Genomic DNA, 24,692 nt, shown 5'->3' with positions numbered 1-24,692 from the left:
GGAACCCTAGTGTGGGCTTCTGTTGGGGGGGAGAGAACAGCAACAAGAAACAGAGGTCAACCATGTTAACCCTGCTCCGCAGAAATAACTTTCTTTAACTTGTGCTAGAAAAAGTGTGATAAGAGAGATAAAAATAAACAATGCAATCTGCGAACATAAATAGGGTAAGACTTGTAAAGTGCACATAAACATATAAACTGGCTTTAACTTTCAGTCATTCTCCATAATAGGTAAGCCTAGCACTCTGAGGTGCAACGTCTCTATATAGGAAAGGAAAAGAGAATGGTGGAGTTCAGGTTAGGCCTGGAGGTGGATTGGTTTTTGGCCTTTTTGCTCTTTGTTCCTTGATAGTCCATTCAGGAGCTGAGGCTCTCAATTTCAGTTGTATAGCTGGTTGTGGAAGAGACATGTCCGAGTTAAGACCCCAGGATGTGAGGAGAGCCAGTCCCTGATGAAGAGTAGATATCACGTGGGCTTGGTTATCTTTTGTGACCACCAGGTTTGTTGGGTGACCGCAGTGGTATTTAATATTAGCTTTACGAAGAGCTGATGTGACCGGTTGATAGGTTTTGCGATACTGCAAGGTATATATAGAGAGATCAGGTAGGAGTATGATGTCACTGAATTTCTCTGACAGGGACGGTTTCCTGAATGCCGCCTGCATCAACCTGTCTTTGTAGATGAAACTATGAAAGTAGACTATCACATCTCTTGGTTTTTCTATCGGTACCGATCTAGACCTCAAGGCTCTATGAGCTCTCTCCATAGTACCGACTAGGCCCTCCGGGGTACCTATGAGTTCAACATAGAGTACTCTTAGGAATGTTTGTAGGTCAGATGTCCCAACACTCTCGGGAATCCCTCTGAAGCGTATATTGTTCCGCCGGGATCTATCTTCAAAGTCAGCCATTTCAAATTCCAGTTGCGTTAATTTTTCTGCTAGGTTTTCTGTGTAGGATAGCAGGTTGGTCTGATCGACTGCTATGTCATCTTGTTTACGTTCAAGTGCGTCAACCCTCTTGCCTATCTCAGAGATATCCTTCTTCAATTCTGAAGAATTTCATTGGATCTCTGGTGTGATAGAGCATGTCTGGTTAGCTAGCATCTTCTGTAAAGTAGATTTTGTGATGAAATGCTGTGAAGGAGCCGCTGAGTGAATACTTGACTGAGATTCTTCGTCAAGTGATTCAGGGTCACTGAGCTCTGCATTTGGATCTATGATAGATTCCTTTCCAGATTGAGTGAAATGATCGTATACTGTTTTTCTAGCGACAGTGGGGGTCTTCACTTGTCTCCTAGAGGTATGAGGCATCTTTAGGGATTATAAGGTCAGGTTCCTGATAGTATAAAAGTTGTTTAATAGCACTATAACATTACCCTTTTAAAGGAAACAAGTTAACTAAGGCAGATTGTCTTACCTTACATATTGTAACTGCGGAGCAGGGATAGGTGACGCCCTGTCGAGGTCCCTAGGACATAGTAGTTAGTTTATGGACTAGATAAGAAACGTTCTAGTTCCTGTAGGGGAAAGTTAGTTAGCTATATAAAGCTCCCTAGGGCCGGAGGGGGGAGTCAGAGAGTTCAAGGCTTAAATTTTGTTTGAGTTACAAGGCTGCTAAAGCTGCGCTTAAATACCAGGTTAGGGCTCAGGTAAAGGGGACTAATATGGGTAGCCCAGAACCCGAGGGGACGCCACCCAGAGCGTTTGTTTGTATTTCAATGTTGTATTTACACTTGTTTTTATTATTCTAGTTTGAAAAGTCACCACCAGAGAACTAAAGCTCTTCAACTTTTCCTTTACTTCTCTTCTCTTCCCTCCTTCTCTTGGCCTGGCTGGGTCCAAAACCACTCCATGCAGGATGCTATGCAGGTAAGCGCTAAGCGATACATGGCACCTTACAGACAGATAATAGGACAGACATTCATTTACCATCCATCCAACACAGTTATTCCTATGATAACAACCTTTCAACACAAATTAAATATACCCTTTAACCTCCTTATACATGAAGGTCCCCAAATGAAGAAGCTTTTTAAAAAATCTTCAATTCTTTATTGTGGACATCATTAAAATCAGCAAGCTCGGTAAAACAACAAGTGAGTATGTTCAGACAACGTCTAACGCATTTCAGACTTTACAGCCGTACTCATAGACCTATCATAGTGTCTAACATACAAGTCTCTTATCAAGACTCATATCAATTAAAAACACATACATGAACATAATCAGTGTTTTAACTCTCCACGGTAAATCTGTACTATATTATGATATATACTGTGACCTGGGATCTTGGAAACACACAGTCCTCAAAGCTGGAAACACCACACAAGGTTGTAGCTTTATAAAATACAGTCTGTTTATTATCAGGTCTGGCAAAAACAGGCAAAATAAACATAAACAAAACAAAAGAGGCTTGCTCCACTGAGCACTTACTAACAAGTACAACTGTCTACACTAAGTAGCTTTTCACAAATGTAATATTGCACAGACCTTTCAAACTTTGTCCTTTAGATATAATTCCTCTCAGTCTCTCAGGAGAGTGTTTGCAGTTTTCCTTTACTGCTGGCAAAAATCTACCTCTCAAACCCTGACTGGGGATTTTATTAGCACCTGCTGTCAATTACCATATGCAGGTGAGTAGCTAGCTGAGTCAGACAGAATTCCTGGACTGGACTTTTTGACATAATGTGCTACCTGCAAACTGCGGGGTGGAGCACTGGCCCACCCTACTCTCCAAATACTCCACCCCAGGGACCCAGAAATAAATCACATATTTTCTCTATGTGGCAAACAAACATAACAATTCTCCCTGGGGTTGTCAGACCATACCCCGCACTGCAGCACTTTTGAGGGAATATAGACACCTTCCATTACTATGCCTTGGGTTCTGTCACAATACCAATACCTCAATAGTGCATTACAGGTTTAAAGCTGCTGATATGTTGTCAACGGAAAAAATAAACATGTAAGGATATATTAAATACAATAATGTTGTTCACTTATATATTTCCATCATGAAACAAATATCGTTGGAAACATATTAACAATCTAATTTTTTTAACATTGTGAATTGTACAATTAATATTATATTCCAAAATATATGAGTGTTCATAAAAACATATTAATTCATGTTGTATATTTATAATTTCTCTGGTTCCACGAATTTAATGACTAAGCATTTTGTTCATTCGCTATACTAATTCATGCATGTGCTCATGCGCGAAACGCGTAAGATAGGAGCTTACCTGTTGTTCTATATGGAAGCCTGCTCCTAATAAACCTTTTTGCATCGACTTTCAAGACTCAGCGTTTCCTTTTCCTCATCTCCATATGATATATCACCAGAGATAAACTTGCATTCCCTTTACTTATAGGTTATTACTAGTGATTAATAAATCTAAAACAACCTATTGACATCCAAGATGACAGTCTATCTATATGAAAATATGTAGAGGTATTATGTTTCCTTTTCTCATAGGTAAGTCCAAGTAACTTTAACCCAGAATTTAACCTTTTGTGATGTTATTCAACACAGACGAGGAAAAACTATAGGAAACTTGCGGCGAGATTACGAGTTTTGCGTTAGCGTTAAAAAGCAGCGTTAAGGTGGCGGAGCAAGCCGAGCTGCTGAGCGGTCGCATACTATGAGAGCTCTGCTCAAACATTCTCTTTTATTCATATCCAGTCCGCTCAGTATTCTCCAAGACTTTGCAAATTTATAGCTGAGGATCTACAGACCTGAATGGACTAGAATTAACAAACCAGAACGGTTTTCTACCACTTGCAGCTCGCACATAATACATATACGGAGCGGCCATTTTGCAGAACACGTGGAACTCATACCGAGTGTTAACTGGAGCACACTAGTGTCCCACTACCTGCTACGAACCTATACCGGATAATGTTATCCCCACACAGTTTCTTGGGGCTGACAAAACCAACTTCCGAATCAGAGAACTCTTTCGGACACAACCCTACTACAATGGACGCTGCAATTATATGGGAACGTAATGCGCTGCTCTCACTAGACCGACATTACCAAGACCTCAGGCAGCATTTTTATGTGTTTGTGGCTACTCTCCAAGCGGAACTATGTGAGCCGGAGGAAGATTTCCCTGTACCATCTGACATCTGCGGGGATTCTACTATCTACACTATTACCATACGAGAGGTACAGCGGGACTCAGAAGACAACTCCCCTCAGGAAACCGTTAGGACTCCCGCAAATCCTGAGAACATCATTCATTTGGAGGATAAATCATCTCAAGCCCTGGCGACTACGACACGAGATCTGAGAAAGCGGCTCCCTGCTAGCAAAAAATCACCTGCTCACCCGGATCGCGTGATTGCCGCTCCATACTATCTTAAAAGAGGAGCAAACTCCATTGTGCAGGCAGATACCTCGCTGAGCCTCCCCACATATATTACCCCCAAAGGTAAAGAAGAAGCCAGTTTAAAGGGCGGACCACTTTTACATGTCCTTCATGTCAGCTCTATTGAGGTCCCATCCCCGGTACTGGCATTTCTACTCCACAAGTCTGGTATCGGTTAGGCTATGCATACCTGATGTAGCTCATGCTGAGAGCATCTGCCCTGGACTAATTCCGCCCATTTTCCGCCCAAAAGAGCATGCTTAGACTTAAAGTTAGCCACAGTTTTTCCTCACATCTCTACACAAGCTGCATATGACATTCCCTCGGCATCTAGATCCTCATCTGTAATTACGGGCTGTTTTGGACTTTATTGACTCCCTGGTTTGAATGCCCATACCCCCTTTATATGTTATATTACCAGCTTTGCATAGGTAATAGCAGAGTTACATTATGCTGTGTGATTGAATTTTGTCTAACAAGTTGTTGATCTGACAGAATCCAAAGTGACTGTCTCCCTTACTTGTTACTTGTTCCTTATTATTATTGAAGGGGGCCACTTGAGTGTTATTTAAGTTTCCTAGATCTGAACCATAGAGCTCTTTGACATTAAAGTTATTCTATACCCATACTAAAAACTAACATACTAAAAGAAAAGAACCAGGAGTGTCAGTTGACATAATACTTTTAAGGAACCACTCATAACCCTAATTACTCCCTCATAGGTGTTGGTTGGGCCCTGTCCTCTCTTCTATACCCACCTATTACATGCACCTATATCTGCAGTCATATTAATGTATATATTTAGTCGCCAATTAGCACTACATTACCACAAGAGATTATTTGGTTTAGAGATAATCATTGCACATTCTCTAACAAAGTGTAATAGTCCATATAAAGGTCTAACTCATACATAGCTCCAGAGCGCATATTTTAGCTCTCCACCTCACCCCTAATTTTTCAGCTTTCACTTGATTATCCCTATTATCTTTACCCCTCTCTAACCCTAGACACCGGACAGTCCTGTTATAACACTCATATACACGGAGAGGCGCCATTCTGCCCGACACTGAACTTATCTCTCAGGTCTGCATGTTAGTCATTTAAACTAGCGATCTATGGGTATAATTCTTTAGCTAAAAATGTTACATGTTCTGTAGCTTTTGGATAATGGGTTATTTGCTTTTAATATTCATGTTTCTCATACTGTTGGGGTAGCCTCTTTACACCTCACGTACCTGTAGAAAGCTTCATTTTGCACTAGATGTATTATTGTCTTAGATAGAAATGGAGTGTACCCTGCGCTAAACAAAAAGGGGTAAGGGTAGTGGGGTTATACCTCTAGCTCTCCTCGACGAGTTCCCTAGTGAACCCAACAAGTGATACAATATAATTTGAGGGGGTAGAGGGGAGCACCAACAAAGGCTGAGGTATGTGAAATTTAGGATTAGATCGTAAACAATAAGATATGAAAATAAAGGTGAAATTATGTCCTATAAAATTTTACAAATTTATTACACAATAAAAAAATAACATGGATCCATGTAAAAAAATATATCAGGATAAAATCAAATACAGATAGAAGATGGTCTGCAATGTCGAGTACAATGTCAATATATTTTCTTTAAATATGTTATGAATAGTTCATATTGAAAATAGTAATGTCAATTTATGTCCATCCAAGCTAGTAGTGAAAAAGTTCTGTGTCCAAACTCAATCGTGGAAGGTGTGAAGACAATATAGTCACTTTATCAAATGTGGAAAAAAAATAAAAATAAAAAAAGGTTTGAGTCTTGATAAAGGCCAGGATTTTATGGCCGAAACGCGTCGACAGAATTGAGTAAGCATATTACTAATATATGAACATAACAGTTGGTATATTTTATAGTATTGTTTGTTTTCTTTTACAGGTTTTTTGTCCTCAATTTCACTGTTTTATTTTTTAAACACTCAGCTAGTTTTTTGCACTTCAATCACTGCATCACCATCAAGGACTCACTGGATTTACAAATTCACTATAAAATATTTGCAAATATGAACTTTTGAATATACTTTTATACTATTGTTTTTGAAGGATTGCCTATATTTTTGCTAATTTTTTCACTTATATGATCATTTTTTCACCAATTTTTATTTTTTATTTTTTCACAAAGTATTAATTTTTTCACCTTTTTTTCAATTTTTTTTTTTTTTTCTTCTCAACCTTTTTTTATTTTTATTTTTTTTCCACATTTAATAAAGTGACTATATTGTCTTCACACCTTCCATGATTGAGTTTGGACACAGAACTTTTTCACTACTAGCTTGGATGGACATAAATTGAAATGACTATTTTCAATATGAACTATTCATAACATATTTAAAGAAAATATATTGACATTGTACTCGACATTGCAGACCATCTTCTATCTGTATTTGATTTTATCCTGATATATTTTTTTACATGGATCCACGTTATTTTTTTATTGTGTAATAAATTTGTAAAATTTTATAGGACATATTTTCACCTTTATTTTTATTTTCATATCTTATTGTTTACTATCTAATCCTAAATTTCACATACCTCAGCCTTTGTTGGCGCTCCCCTCTACCCCCTCAAATGTTATTGTCTTAGATCTCATTAATCAACCTTCACAGTCGCTGACTACATCAGTATCATGGACTTCACCCATATTCACTCTTAATATAGCTACCTATTAGTAGACTGCATTGTGGAGTTAAAGCTATCAAAATAGACACTAGTAAGTTTAGGGTCAGGCTGGTTTATGCAGCGTCATGAAACATGCTCTGTTACAAGCTATCTTAACGGTACATGTCTGTGTTTTTTCTTTTTTCTTTTCCTTTTGTGTTATGCAGGGTATTCAAATTGTTCTTCATACAAACTCCGTATAAAGTTTCCAACGGGGTCATTTAGGCGTAGATGAGGTTTTCATTTAGGAGCTATAGCAACTAGCTTAGTATTATTCTCACAGTTAAAACTCCACAACATATCATAAGTTTATACAGGTAGTATTTTCTCTGGTAGATGTTTGTATCCTAAAAGCTAGCTATGTACTGGTTATACTCGATACTACATGCTGATTACTTATAGCATTCATATATACTTCTCTCAAAATGTCCTAACATTGTAACCGCACAATTTTTTATATGGCTTTCACTAATACCTTTTATATACCGTAAGTGACCTACACCCTATACACTACTCAGCACTCTTAAACTGACTTATATTTATGTTTTATTAGTTTGATTCTTGTCCCCTTAGTATTAGTTCAGTGATATTCAAATAGTATCTCTCCCTAGTAGCTAGCCTAGAGGCGCATCTCCCAGTTTTACATGGGTACTGATCATTGAACTCTTGACATTCAACCCCTATCCTGGAGCTCTTTAGCCTATAAGGTTAAATGGCCCTCAGTTTGTACTTTTCTAGCATCCTTGTTGGCTCCGCCCTACCTTTTCCCCCCACTGTGAGCGGCTCTTGCCCGCTGAATTCCCCCCCCATATGCTTAGGCCTACGGGAGGCCAGACTAAAGCCAACTCCCTACCTCTCACTATTTTTAACTTATAGTATATTTTTTATCTCGGGGTAGGGATCATTAGTCGAGTGATATAAAAAACGAGGTTTCGTTGTTATATGTTCCAGCCAACTGTGCTTTATATACACTATTATACTTTTTATATTCATGACTGCAAAGGTGGTGTTGTGACTCATGTCATTTGTTATTGATCTAGCTATATTGCATGACACTGGCTCTTATATCTATATAAACATTCTAATGCTACCGGTTAGATACTGCATTATCAAATGTTATTTTAGTGCACCAATGTTTCAGCCCATGTCTATATCCTATGTTAGAGATGTATAAGCATATTTATCACTTCTGTTCCATGTCTGGACATATTTTCTGATTTATTGTTTGTTACTCAATACCGCAATAAAAAAATTATTTTAAAAAAAAAGCAGCGTTAAGGGGTCCTAACGCTGCTTTTTATCTAACGCTGGTATTACATGTTTGGCAGGTACAGGTGTACCGCTCACTTTTCTTCCATGACTTTTCCATACCGCAAATCCCCTTACGTCAATTGCGTATCCTATCTTTTCTATGGGATTTGCCTAACGCTGGTATTACAAGTCTTGGAAGCGGTAGACCTTCTCCTGGCAAGACTTCTACTGCATTTAAAAGTCAGTAGTTAAGAGTTTTATGGGCTAACGCCGGAACATAAAACTCTTAACTAAAGTGCTAACAAGTACACTAACACCCATAAACTACATACTAACCCCTAAACCGAGGCCCCCCCACATCGCAAACACTATAATAAACATTTTTAACCCCTAATATGCCGACCGGACATCGCCGCCATCTACATTATACTTATGAACCCCTAATCTGCTGCCCCTAACATCGCCGCAACCTACATTATAGTTATTTACTCCTAATCTGCCGCCCCCAACGCTGTCGCAACCTAACTACACTTATTAACCCCTAATCTGCCGACCGGACATCGCCGCTACTTTGATAAATGTATTAACCCCTAAACCGCTGCACTCCTGCCTCGCGAACACTAGTTAATTTTTATTAGCCCCTAATCTGCCTGCCCTAACATCGCCAACACCTACTTAGATTTATTAACCCCTAATCTGCCACCACCAACTTTACCGCTACTATAATAAAGTTATGAACCCCTAAACCTAAGTCTAACCCTAACACCCCCCTAATTTAAATATATTTTAAATACATCTAAATAAAATAACTACAATTAAATAAATTTATTCCTATTTAAAACTAAATACTTACCTGTAAAATAAACCATAAGATAGCTACAATATAACTAATAATTACATTGTAGCTATCTTATGATTTATTTTTATTTTACAGGCAACTTTGTATTTATTTTAACTAGGTAAAATAGTTATTAAATAGTTATTAACTATTTAATAACTACCTAGCTAAATAAGCACAAAATTACCTGTAAAATAAATCCTAACCTAAGTTACAATTACACCTAACACTACACTATCATTAAATAAATTACCTAAACTACCTACAATTAATTACTATTTAATAACTATTGTACCAAGTTAAAATAAATACAAAGTTGCCAGTAAAATAAATATAAATCATAAGATAGCTACAATGTAATTATTAGTGATATTGTAGCTATCTTATGGTTTATTTTACAGGTAAGTATTTAGTTTTAAATAGGAATAATTTATTTAATTGTAGTTATTTTCTTTAGATGTATTTAAATTATATTTAAATTAGGGGGGTGTTAGGGTTAGACTTAGGTTTAGGGGTTCATAACTTTATTATAGTAGCGGCGACGTTGGTGGTGGCAGATTAGGGGTTAATAAATGTAAGTAGGTGTCGGTGATGTTAGGGCAGGCAGATTAGGGGTTAATAAAAATTAACTAGTGTTTGTGAGGCGGGAGTGCGGCGGTTTAGGTGTTAATACATTTATTAAAGTGGTGGCGATGTCCGGTCGGCAGATTAGGGGTTAATAAGTGTAGTTAGGTTGCGGCGACGTTGGGGGTGGTGGATTAGGGGTTAATAACTATAATGTAGGTTGCGGCGATGTTAGGGGCAGCAGATTAGGGGTTCATACGTATAATGTAGGTGGCGGTGGTGTAAGATTAGGGGTGTTTAGACTCGGGGTTGATGTTAGGGTGTTAGGTGCAGACATATTTTTTTCTTTCCCCATAGGAAACAATGGGGCTGCGTTAGGAGCTGAACGCTGCTTTTTTGCAGGTGTTAGGTTTTTTTTCAGCCAGCTCAGCCCCATTGTTTCCTATGGGGAAATTGTGCACGAGCACGTTTTAGCCAGCTTACCGCTACCGTAAGCAACGCTGGTATTACAGTGAGATGTGGAGCTAAATTTGCTCAACGCTCACTTTTCTGAGGCTAACGCAGCCATTCAGAAAACTTGTAATACCAGCGTTGTTTAAAGTGAGCGCTGGAAAAAAAAGGCTTGTTAGCAACGCAAGTCTTTACCGACAAAACTCGTAATCTAGCCGTTGATTTCCCCAGCTGTACAGAAAGATATAAAAACAAATAAATCCTCTTGGCTGGAGGTAAAAGGCACACATAAATGTGGATACACACAATGCAAGGCATGTCAATATGTGACCATAGGTGTGAATTTTAGCTCCAATGTAACAGGAGAAAGGTTTGAAACTAAGCAATGTGTCAACTGTAGGATTTCCAATGTAGTGTATCTAATCACTTGTAAAGAGTGCCACCTTCAGTACATTGGCAAAACTACACGTGAGGCTAGAGTGAGAATAAGAGAACATCTGAATAGTATAACCTCACAATCAGAAAGTAGGAAAAGAGAAGACAAAATGACACCGATAGATAAACATTATATTGAATAACATAATAGACATTTAGACACATTCACTTGAAACATTATAGAGAAGGTAACTTTAAATGAAAGAGGGGTGACATTGAACAGCTATTAAATAAACACGAGATCTATTGGATATTTAAAATGAACACCAGAATACCACAAGGGTTAAACTCTAGGTTTGACTTTATAAATTACTGGAAATAACCAATATGAATAGGTAGTTTATTATCTTTAGGTATTCTTTTTCATCTCTATGAGTTGTTATTATGAATGGTATTCAGTTTAAATGTAATACATCACTGGTAATAAATAATGATATATGTTTTTATGAACACTCATATATTTTTTTTATATATAATATTAATTGTACAATTCACAATGTTAAAATAATGAGAGTGTTAATATGTTTCCAACGATATTTGTTTCATGATGAAAATATATAAGTGAACAACATTATTGTATTTAATATCTCCTTACATGTTTATTTGTCTCCATTGACAACAGATCAGCAGCTTTAAACCTGTAATGCGCTATTGAGGTATTGGTATATATCGTAATATAGTTAATATAGTACAAATTTACCGTACAGAGTTAAAACACTGATTATGTTCATGTGTGTGTTTTTAATTGATATGAGTATAAGAGACTTGTATGTTATTATTATTATCAGGTATTTGTAGAGCTCCAACAGGTTCCGCAGCGCTAAGTTAGACACTAAGATAGGTCTATGAGTACGGCTGTAAAGGCTGAAATTCATTAGATGTTGTCTGAACATACTCAATTTTTGTTTTATTGAGCTTGCTGATTTTAATGATGTCTACAATAAAGCATTGAAGATTTTTTTAATAAGCTTCTTCATTTGAAGACCTTTTTCCTGTTCTTCTTACTAAACATACTATTACACAGATCCCTCCCATTCCCGTTGCTGATGGTTGATTCAGACCACGGGGGCAGATGGATTATACTAGTAGGACTTTTACATAACAGACCAATAACACTAATGAACATTTATGCACCAAATATCAAACAAGCCAAATTCTTCCATAGACTTACTGGTAGAATACAACAAACTCAAAAAGGCTCACTCATAGTAGCAGGTGACCTGAATATAGCACCTGAGCCAACCATCGACCATTCTACAGGTCATATTGGCATCTCCCCGAAAACTCTAATAGACATAGGTACCTATCTCCATTCTTTAGCACTGATAGAAGCTTGGCGGGCCGAACATCCAGGACAAATTGTTTTAACTTTTTACTCAAACCCCCATAAGAGTTACTTGCAGATAGATTACATTTGCATAGATCAAAATAGTTATAGCTTACTCAAGGACTCAGATATAGAACCAACTAGTTGATCAGATCCCTCTATGGTCTGTCCAACTAGTTCTGGCTCCTTTTTGCTTTATCTATGGAGGTACTGGCTTCACACATAAGGAGTAACCCAGACATTAAAGGTATGAGATTAGGTTCCACAGAATATAAAATTACCCTCTACGCGGAAGATGTCCTGGTCTTGCTTACCTCCCCAGCTGCGTCCCTCCCACCCCTATTGACGGAACTCCAGACATTTAGTGAACACACAAAATTTTCAATTAATGCCCAAAAATCTGAAACCCTTAAAATTTACATGTCATGGAAAGACTTTGACAACCTGCAACTGGTGTGTCATAATCTGAAACATGACAAAATTAAATACCTAGGAACATACCTGACTACACCCACCTATTTAACTATTTAAATATAATTACCTACCCCTTCTTTATAAGCTTTGTAAGGACTTTGACACCTGGCGCGATAAACCCCTCTCCTGGTAGGGAAGAATACAAACAATAAAGATGACCACCCTCCCACAAATCTTATATATACTACAAACAGTCCCCATCGACTTGCCCACTTCCTACCTGACTCAACATTAATCACTAATAAATACTTTTATTTGGGTTGGAATAAAGCCACAAAGCAATAAAACCGTCCTATTTCTGCCCCCGGGGAGAGGTTAAATGGGGCTACCTTCCATCTTTCAATATTATAATGAAGTGTTGCTTCAGAGAATCTTAGATTGGCACGGATGCCCATATACTAAACCATGAACAATCATAGACTCTTACCTTTTAAACTCTCCGGCAGTAGGTCCTCTATATTGGATCAAACAGTCCACTAGACCTCCATTAACAAAACAATCACCTCTATACACTCACCTCTATACACTCACTATTAATGCAGAGATGATGGGCGGCCTTATTCTGCAAGACATACCAGACCGAGGACTTGGTCAAACCATACAGTTAGCCAGACTAATGGAGAAAGGGAAATTGATAGGACAAACAAACTTGACAGACATTGCTGGGGGCTCGTTTACTCCCTGGCTAAAGCATGCACAATTAACACACTTGATAGGAACATCCCCCCACAAACAGGAGTTAATGAGGGAACCCACAAACCTTTAGCGCCTTTGCCTACAGGACACTCTGCCCTGGGGTTTTTTGTCATTAGCGAAGAAATTACTTAATGACACCAATACACCTTTATCCCACCCATTTACCTCTCCCTGGCACACAAAATTAGGGATCTCACTGTCAGAGAAACAATGGAATAACATATTTTATTACACTCAGAAATCATTCTCATCTTTCAGGATTCTAGAATTAAACAACAAACTCCAATTCCGGAGTTAAAGGTATATACCCTAAAGCTAATGCATCCTGTTGGAGAGGATGCAGTGATGTAGGCACAATGTCACACATTTGGTGGCAGTGTAAATACATGGTACCATTTTGGAAGGGCGTGGAGAATTTCTATAAAGAATTATTAGGAAATACTTTCCTATTAACACCCTCTCCAAATTGTAAAGTTTACAGTTTTACAATAAAGCTTTTGAAACTTTAAAAAAAAAAAAAAAAAGAGATTTACAAAAATTAAGAATATTAGTAAGAGTGCAACAGAAATCTAGCACCTGTTGTTGAGTTAAGAGCATATAAACTGTGAACTCACTACTATCCATAACTCTCTACAGTCAACCTTGTAAAAAAGAGTTTGAGATTAGTGCAGCATTTTCAGGTGAACAAGACTTTTTCCTTGTGCTGCTCACGTAATTCAGCCTGATGGGAGCAAGATTAGCTATAATCTCTATTAAGATTAGCATTTTGGGGTGACATGAGGCCTACATAGTATATTCTCCTCTCAGGACTTTGTTTTATTCCTTCTTTAATAACTATAGCCCATTCATTGACTATACACTAGGGGGTCAATTTATTATATGCCTTTCGCGAATCATATTCGCCCGGCATCGCTAAATGTCAACAGCATACGCTGTCAGCATTTAACATTGCACAATAATTTCTTGTGAAATGCTTGTGCAATGTCGCCCCCTGCACATTTGCGTCCAATTGGCCGGTAGCAGTGGGTGTCAATCATCCCGATCATATCATAAAAGGTGGCGGACAAGTTAAAGGGCAGCGGTCTTATGACTGCTGCTATTTAACTTCTGTTTCCAGCAAGCATCCGCTGCTTATTAAATCTCCCCCTATAAATTTATTAATTTATTTTTGCAAAGTTCTGTCAGGAACCTCATTAACTTTCCATAATTTAAAAGTACAAGAGAGATTATTTTTATGTGATTTGACAAAAAAATAATACAGGTGCTGAAGCAACAGAACATGAAATTAATGACATTCTTTCTTTAAATTACATTTAGCTTTATTAAACACCAAGGCAATCATTCAGTAGCCTTGATGGATTCTATTGTCTTCCTAGCATTTTAGTCTCCAAGAGTTTCTGTAGATTAGAATTTTATTGAGCAGTCCAGCAGTGCAATGCTAGCATTGAGTTTCTATGGCAACCTACAGCAACACACTGACTTTTACAGTATCCCAAAATCAATCATTTTTTACATATTCCTCATATATCTACTAAAACAATACATTTAAAACTAACATCAGATTTTAGGTTGTACTGTTTCTAAAATGTCTAAATTACCAGGTGTATTGAGAAATTTCTTTATTGTAAATTATAGAACTGAAACCAGTTTTCTATTGTGAATGGTATTTATCGTTTCTTTGTCTTTTTGAAATAACATAGATATGGCCCATTAGTCTTGTTGATCAAAACCATAAGTATTTCATTTATCATTAATATTCATCTTCTTGTTTTCCTATTGAGGAGAAAAGAGGTAATAATCTGTTTATCCTCATCATTTCAAGTGGAATAGCTAACATGCTTTATTTTGAATAGAACAGACAGCCTTAAAAAAAATTGTTTAGGAATACAAAAAAATAAAACCTGTTTGTTATTTTTAATAAACCAGTAGGGTCTCCACAGAGTCTAAGATAATTAGCTTCTTTACTAAGTTGTCTAATTGCTTCGGGAACATATAGTCATATCTTTCAGAACCACTGTCTTACCTTCCCTGTCTACCTAGCAAATTACAATACCCTAAACGTTTCTATGGAAACATTTGGCAACACACTGACTTTTATTATGCAAGATCAATCTTTTTTAAGAAATCCTTTATATGACAAATTAAAAACTGGCATCATATTTTAGATAGTACCATATATCATAAAAGCTCAAAAAAATGCATATAAATAATCACATGGATGTTTTGTAAGTAATAGAAATGTATTGCATTGTATTATGTGTCTTTTAAAATAATATGACTATGGAACATTAATCTTGAGCATTACAATAATTATTTCTTATCCATTAAAATTACTATTCCAGATTTCTTTTGAGGGTAATAAGGAAATATCTGTTTATCCTCACGTCACTTACTAAAATAAATGTGATGTTTGTGCACAGCTGATACCTATATATTAAATGCATACTGACTCTCACAGCTACCTTTTTACACAGCTAAAAGCCTCTATAAGCTTGACAAGGTATATGTGGTATAATTTGAAATATCCACTTTTGGTAGTATATGTATATATATATATATATATATATATATATATATATATATATACATAGAGAGAAGCACACTCACAGGAACGAACAACCGTCTCAATACCATTGTTAGCTTGCTCTATGGAGATTTACACCTGGTAAATCCTTTATTGGAGTAACATGACTCATGACATGACAGCATGCATGATTAAGGGCTTTGCGAGCCCCAAACTTAGCTTTTTTTGTACTCCAAAAAAGTTTTTTTTACTTTTAATAAGTATTGTAACTGCTGTTGGATAATTGTTTTTATATACATTAGGGGAATACAGTCCCCTTACTAGTGACGTGTACTTGGATATACAGTATCTCACAAAAGTGAGTACACCCCTCACATTTTTGTAAATATTTGATTATATCTTTTCATGTGACAACACTGAAGAAATGACACTTTGCTACAATGTAAAGTAGTGAGTGTACAGCCTGAATAACAGTGTACATTTGCTGTCCCCTCAAAATAACTCAACACACAGTCATTAATGTCTAAACCAACAACAAATTTTCCCTCCCCCGGTGTCATGTCACTCGTTAGTGTTACAAGGTCTCGGGTGTGAATGGGGAGCAGGTGAGTTAAATTTGGTGTTATCGCTCTTACACTCATACTGGTCACTGGAAGTTCAACATGGCACCTCATGGCAAAGAACTCTCTGAGGATCTGAAAAAAAGAATTGTTGCTCTACATAAAGATAGCCTAGGCTATAAGAAGATTGCCAAGACCCTGAAACTGAGCTACAGCACGGTGGACAAGACCATACAGAGGTTTCATAGGACAGGTTCCACTCAGACAGGCCTTGCCATGGTCGACCAAAGAAGTTTAGTGCACATGCTCAGCATCATATCCAGAGGTTAGTTTTGGGAAATAGACATATGAGTGCTGGCAGCATTGCTGCAGAGGTTGAAGGGGTGGGCGGTCAGCCTGTCAGGGCTCAGACCACATGCTGAAAACTGCATCAAATTAGTCTGCATGGCTGTCATCCCAGAAGGAAACCTCTTCTAAAGATGATGCACAAGAAAGCCCACAAACAGTTTGCTGAAGACAAGCAGACTAAGGACATGGATTACTGGAACCATGTCCTGTGGTCCTATGAGACCAAGATAAACTTATTTGGTTCAGATGTTGTCAAGTGTGTGCGGCGGCAAGCAGGTGAGGAGTTCAAAGAAAAGTGTGTCTTGCCTACAGTCAAGCATGCTGGTAGGAGTGTCATGGTCTGGGCATGAGTGCTGCCGGCACTGGTGAGCTACAGTTCATTGAGGGAACCATGAATGCCAACATGTACTGTGACATACTAAAGTAGAGCATGATCCCCTCCCTTTGGAGACTGGGCCACAGGGCAGTATTCCAACATGATAACGACCCCAAACACACCTCCAAGACGACCACTGCCTTGCTAAAGAAGCTAAGGGTAAAGGTGATGGACTGGCCAAGCATGTCTCCAGGCCTAAACCCTTTTGAGCATCTGTGGGGCATCCTCAAATGGAAGTGGGAGAGCACAAAGTCTCTAACATCCAACAGCTCTGTGATGTAGTCATGGAGGAGTGGAAGAGGACTCCAGTGGCAACCTGTAAAGCTCTGGTGAACTCCATGCCTAAGAGGGTTAAGGAAGTGCTGGAAAATAATGGTGGCCACACAAAATATTGAAACTTTGGGCCAAATTTGGACATTTCCACTTAGGGGTGAGAAATACTGTATTAATAAGGACTTGAATTAACTTATACACTCACCAGCCACTTTATTAGGTACACCTGTTAAATTTCTTGGTAACACAAATTGCTAATCAGCCAATCACATGGAAGCAACTCAATGCATTTGATCATCTAGATGTGGTGAAGACGACTTGCTGAAGTTCAAACCGAAGAAAGGGGATTTAAGCGACTTTGAACGTGGTATGGTTGTTGGTGCCAGATGGGTATGGTCTGAGTATTTCAAAAACTGTTGATCTACTGTGATTTTCATGCACAACCATCTCTAGGGTTTACAGAGAATGGTCCGAAAAAGAGAAAGTGAGCGGCAGTTGTGTGGACAACAATGCCTTGCTGATGTCAGAGGTCAGAGGAGAATGGGCAGACTGGTTTGAGATGGTAGAAAGGCAATAGTAACTCAAATAACCACTCGTTACAACCAAGGTATGCAGAATACCATCTCTGAACACACAACACGTTGAAAATTAAAACAAATGGGCTACAGCAGCAGAAGACCACACCAAGGGCCACTCCTGTCAGCTAACAACAGGAAACTGAGGCTACAATTTGCACAGGCTCACCAAAATTGGACAATAGACGATTGGAAAAACGTTGCCTGGTCTGATGAGTCTTGATTTCAGCTGCAACATTCAGATGGTAGGGTCAGAATTTGGCGTAAACAACATGAAAACATTGATCCATCCTGCCTTGCATCAACGGTTCAGGCTGGTGGTGGTAGTATAATGGTGTAGGGGATATTTTCTTGGCACATTTTGGGCCCATTGGTACAAATTGATCATTGTTTAAATGAAACGGCCTACCTGAGTATTGTTGCTGACCATGTCCATCCCTTTATGACTACAGTGTACCAATCTTCGGCTACTTGCAGCAGGATAATGCACCATGTTGTAAAGTTTAAATCATCTCACTGTACTCCAATGGCCTCCACAGTCACCAGATCTCAATCCAATAGAGCACCTTTGGGATGTGGCGGAATGGGAGATCCGTATCATGGATGTGCAGCCAACAACTCTGCAGCAACTGCGTATGCTATCATGTCAATATGGAACAAAATCTTTGAGGAATGTTTCCAACACCTTGTTAAATATATGCCACTAAGAATTAAGGCAGTTCTGAAGGCAAAAGGGGGTCAAACCCGGTACTAGCAAGGTGTACCTAATAAAGTGGCCGGTAAGTTGTATAAAGAACAATTACCTTTTTATATTTTTTGCAGTTAAACATTTGTTTTTATATTTTGTAACTCCTTCTAGTTAAACATGAATTTAAATGTTTTATATAAATTCCACAAACACATCTATTTTCAACAGAGGTTGGGCTCTATTTGTCATGCAGCAGAGGTTGTGAGCCTGCTAACTCCAAGTTAAGAAGACCGCTATCTCCTAACCTCTTCGCTACTTCATGGGTGGTGGAATTAAATGACCCCATATAGGCATACATTCCGCCCATAAATAAATCACTCAAGACACAAAGAAGTGGGTGTAAAGGCCGCAGTCCGCATTTATTAAATTATTTAATAAATATAACTTTATCAAATTCAACAAATTCCAATAACATAATAAATTAACTTGATAACCATAAGGTGCTTGTCCACAGGGATGAACCTTCCCCCGGCTTACCACCAGGAACATCCCCCCACAACTCTCCCGCCTCTTAGGGAGGTCCCCACTTTTCTTAACTTACAGCATATAAAACAAGCACCCCCGCCACAGCTGTGATATAAACCAAACAATAAGGGAGGGAGGGAACTTAACCTTGCATTTGCAGAGGCAAAAGAGAATGGAAAACTTCCGATACCCCTTTATGTACCTTCCCTCCAGGCTCCACCTATCCTACCCTAGACTGCCCCATTACCTGAATGGGGTCAAATTCCCCTCCATCCAGGCTCTCCTCCAGGGAGCATTGACCCCATATAGGCATACATTCTACCCATAAATAAATCACTCAAGACACAAAGAAGTGGGTGTAAAGACCGCAGCCCACATTTATTCAATTATTTAATAAATATAACTTTATAAAATTCAACAAATTCCAATAACATAATAAATTAACTTAATAACCATAAGGTGCTTGTCCACAGGGATGAACCTTCCCCCGGCTTACCACCAGTCCCCACTTTTCTTAACTTACAGCAAATAAAACAAGCACCCCCGCCACAGCACGTCATAGACGGGCCAACCCCACCCGAGCTAAAGCCTTTAACACCCCTTCCTTGATGTTAAAATTAAAGAGATGAAGACCCACCTCGTTCAGGTGTACCCCATCTTTTAAGAAGAAGCACCGCCCCGTTTCTCCCTCAAATTCTACATGGCGAATGCCAAACCCCCCAAGCCTTGCTACAAAACTGGTAATTGACTGATTAATCTTTTTTCTAGAGGCCTCCAACTTCTTAAAGTCCCATGCGGCCCTCCACACTGAACGAGGTTCAATGTCAGACCATACTAACACCAGGTCCAGAAACAATTCCCTTACCCTGCCCAAGTCCTTCTTGATCCTATCCAACAAATCCTTTTGTGACTGAAAGCCCAAATCATTCCCACCAGCATGGATCACTAAAATAGCCGGAGGCCGAAACAATCTTGTATAACCACCTTCCGAAGCATTTGTTCCCATCTCAGCCCCCTAACCCCAAACCACTGTAATAACACTGTCTCCTTGTCCAATCTCAACTGCGTGCCTTGCTCCATCACTGCTGCTGCCTTACGAGCCCAATAGATGTAGGAATGTCCTACAATCCAACATTGAACAGGAGAAACAAATTAACATTCTAAACTCTTAAGTCCGGCCTCACATACAACTTAAAGCATCCAGACTTCCAGCCCCCAATCTTTCTGATCACGCTCTCACCCAACCCCAAGCTGGCGGCATCTGTAGCAGCCCCTATTCTAAAAGAAATGTGCCAAACTCTTCCGCCGTATAACCCAATCCAACCAATACCCGCCTGAATACCGCCAAAAACTGAAAAACTGAAATCCCTATGTATGAATAGAGGCTTGGGCCCCGCCGGCTGGACATCCAAAAATGCCGGCATATTGGCCACTGGACAGCACTGTCCTGTTGTTTCCTTAATTTGTACCCATCGCCCCACCCCTTCTTGATCAGTCTTAGACTTTCTAAGCCAAATCCACAACACCTTTTATTTAATTGAAACATCCCTGACCTGAAGTCCCCCGACATCTTTCTTATTTGCCCCCACCATCTCTGATATACGGAAAGCCCCGAAAAACGCCAACACAAACGCAGCCCTCAACAACCGAACTTCAAAATCTGAATCGCACACCCTCTCCAGAAAACCCAGTATTTGCACTGAAGTACCAAACACCACTCGCCGCCTCTTATCTTTTCCCATCTGACCTTTACACACTTCTCTCACCGCCAACTGGAACACAAAACAGCTTCGTTAAATCTTCCCAGCCCAAAAGCTTGAACAAGAACCCCAATGCCGCCACGTTCTTTTTCACCCCTGATTTAGACAGACCTTTCACTCCCCATTCCCTAATCCACGCCAACAATCCCCAAATCCACCCCTCACGGGAAGATTCCCACCCATTCACCTTCAAGACCTCAAGCCACCTACCCCAAGTTCTCACATAAGCCACCCATGTACCTTGAGCTAAGGCTTCCCTGGCCACTCTGATTAAATCCAACGTTCCAACCATAACAGTTCTAGTGGACAGCCGACTCCTGTCTCCTCCGCCCCTGGGGCCACTTCTCGAAACCTCTCCCACTGGAATCGAGAAAGAACATCAACTATTATGTTTTGACAACCTGGCACATGAACAGCATGGAACAAGACATTCATTCGCATGCAATCCAGAACAAACAACCTCAGCAAGCGCACTACCGGCAATGAGCTAGATGTCAGCCTGTTAATTGTGAATACCACACCAGAATTATCCGTTTGGAACACGACCCTCATGTCCTGCAAACAACCCCGCCAAACCCTCAATGCCACCAACAAAGGAAATAGCTCCAGAAAAACCAAATTCCTCGTAAGACCCACCTCCTTCCACTCCTGGGGCCACTTCCCCGCGGACCAACTACACTGACAATAGGCCCCAAAACCTACTGACCCAGCCGAATCTGTAAACAGGTGGAGCTCCTCATTTGAAACTGCCTTCTCCTGCACCAATGCCCTCCCGTTGAACTCCTCCAGAAACAGTAACCACATCTTTAGGTTCTCTCTCAGGTCAGCCCCCAATCGAATCCAATGTTTCAGATCCTGCACCCCCGCTGAGGCCAGCGACAGCCTCCTGAAAAACACCCTCCCCACCGGAATGATCCTACAAGCAAAATTAAGCTTGCCCACCAAGGACTGCAGCTCGCGAAGACGAATCTTCCTTCTCCTGATCAACCCCCCAATGGTCCCTTTCAGATCTACCAACTTGTCCCCGGCAAACGGCATTCCGTTGCCACGGAATCAATCTCAATGCCCAAAAAACTCAAAACCGTAACCGGGCCCTTTGTCTTGTCATTCGCCACCGGGATTCCGAATTCCTCGGCCACCGCAAAAAATTGCTCCATCAATCTGATTTGTTTGCCTTACCCACGAATAAAAATCATCCAGATAATGGACAACAGACTTTAGACCAGAGGCCTGCTTCACCACTCATTTCACAAAGGTGCTGAACTTCTCAAAGTAGGCACACGATATGGAACATCCAATCGGTAAGCAGAGGTCCACATAATAGGCACCCCAGAAAAAACAACCAAGCAAATGGTGGCAGACCGGATGTACTGGTAACAGCCGAAAAGGCAGCCTCCACGTCCACTTTCCCCATCAATGCCCCTGCTTCCTTAACCATTCCCACCGCCTTGTCAAAAGAGGCATACTTCACCGCTGTCATCTCTGGATCAATGCCATTGTTAACCGATGTTCCCTTCGGGTAGGACAAGTGAATCATTCGGAACTGCCCCTCTGTTTTCTTGGGCACCACCCCCAATGGGGACACCCTCAAATTTCGAAAGGGTGGGCAGGCAAATGGGCCCGCCATCCTTCCCAATGTCACCTCCTTGTCCAGCTTCCCTTGGACCACCTCTGGGAATTCCCTAGCTGATTTTAAATTACCTGAGATCTCAAAACCTTCCCCCTCTACAAATGAGATCCAAAAACCTGTGCTAAACCCCGTGAGCAAAAGCTCCGCATCCCCCGCCTTTCCCCTGACCTTAGCAAACCATTCTAACCATGGCACCATTCTTGTTACCCTCATCGGGGTCCTGGCCTTTAGGAGTAACCTCCCCTGCTTTCCCACTTCCTCCACCTTTCTTAAAACATCTAGCCCACGGGTGGGCCCCTTCGCAACCTGAGCAGGCATGTTTATACTTGCAACTACTCCCAAATTTGCACTGGCCATCATTGTATTGAAAACATAGGCCTTTCTTACTGGCCAACATTGTCCCCCCGCCTGTGCTACCACTGGACACTCCTACTCCTGCTGCTCCACTGGAGCCTCGAAAGGACCCCCTCAATGGAGTCATTAGCTCCAACCAAATGCCCCTATCCCTATCATCCCACCTCATCTCTTGCCTCACCGCCAGGTGCTGCCGAAACTGTTCGTCATAGCGCCACCACGCCAACCCCCCGTATGTCCGATAGGCCCCCGCTATTTCATCGTAATAGCAGAATAATGCTGAGCATTGCTCTGGAAACTTTTCCCCAATAACCGCTGCCAGAATACAAAAGGCTTTTGACCAATTAGTAAGTGTTTTCGGTAGCTTGCAGTACCTCTTCTTCCTCTCATCCTCCTCCTTCTTCTCTTTGTCCTTCGTATCCTCCTTGATCTCCATTACCTGATCCAACGGCAGGAGAGAAAATATTTCCAAGAATTCTCTTTTCCAAATTTTCTCCTTCACATCCTGTGGCAGGTGTATCCCTAGAGGCCCAATTGAGCACAAGCATGGCCTCCTCAACGCACTTTCTGGAACCTTCAACACTTCCCCGCTACTCCCACTGGTCTGTCCCACTGTGGCCACCCCTTGCACCTGGCCGCCTCCTCCCGTACCCATGTTTCCTCCCGTCGTGGCAACACTGGCTCCTGCCCCGGTCCCCCAAGCTGCCGCCATGTTCCCTTGCTGTCCTATCTGCTTCTTAAATTGCGCCAGCAAATCCCTTAAACCCTTCAGTAATGCACCCTGGGCCCCTCCTAAGCCATTCTCACCGCCATCTACACTCACTGCTTTAGGAACACCCTCACCTGTGATCCTGGGCTCCGTAGCTGCTCCCGCTGTTTCTGTACCTTCCGCCCTTGTGGCTTCCTTGGTCCCACGCTGCCTGCTGGCTACTCGCCCCCTAGGCCTGTGTTCACCCCTTCTTGGGGTTGGAGATCTGGACCTCCTCCTCCTTCCACTTCTGTCCCCAGTTCTCTCCAGTCTCCCCAATGTAGGAGACCGCCTGTCCATCCTATGCCTCATCCTCTCCCTAGGCGAACGGGATTTGTCCCTCTGCCAGTCTGATCCCGACCTCCGTGGGCTGTGGCACACCAAGGAGTCCATTCCTTTCAGCCATATCTGCAGAGAGGAAACAGTGAGACCCCTATCCTGCCTCCCTCCCCTAACACTCCCTTCTCTATGCTCACCCCCTACCCTACTTGCCCCCCTTAACTCCTGCCCACTTTGCTTTGACGCCAAAACCCTAATCAACTGTTCCCCTACCTGCCGTTGTCCCACTAGTCCTGAAGACGTCCCCTCCCCAGGGAACTCCAAATTGCTGCAGGAGTAATCCAAGCACAGTGCATCCCCATCCAGGTCCAGACACTCAGATGCCGCAGAAGCCTATGCCCCACTGCCCACCTGCTCCTCTGACTCTTCCCCCACACCTGTAGGGGATAAAATTGACAAATTCAACACACACCCTTCACTATCCCCTGCCTGTTGCCCCCTTCCCAAACCTGCTCCCTGAATCCCTGCTCCTCTCTTTCTACCCTGCCCCTTTCCTCTCGTGGTGGCCTTATCTCCTGGCCTTCTATCACTAACCGCTATCCAAGCCCCTTGCACAGCTCTCCCTTCTCTAACTAACTGTTGCTGTTCCCTACCCCTCCTTCCTACACACCTCTGCCTCAACGTTCCCTTTTTTCCTACACCCCCATTCCTTCCTCCTCTCCCCACCTGCTCTTGCTCAACAACCCCTCTCTTCCTCCTTGCTCCCCCTGCACTCTCCATCCTATTACCGCCCCTGTCCCCCTCCAAACTCCTAGCCCTCTTGTCTCCTGCCCTCACAGCCAGCTCCCAGCAATTCACTGAAGCCTGGGGAGATCCCTCCCCTGCCGTGTCCCTCTCCGTGTTTGTGGCCTGCCCTTTTTCCCGCCTTGCAGCCCGCATGGTCTGATCGAGGCCCAG

Source organism: Bombina bombina, chromosome 5 (genome assembly GCF_027579735.1).
Source record: "Bombina bombina isolate aBomBom1 chromosome 5, aBomBom1.pri, whole genome shotgun sequence".
Classification (NCBI taxonomy): domain Eukaryota; kingdom Metazoa; phylum Chordata; class Amphibia; order Anura; family Bombinatoridae; genus Bombina; species Bombina bombina.
This window is presented reverse-complemented; position numbering follows the sequence as displayed.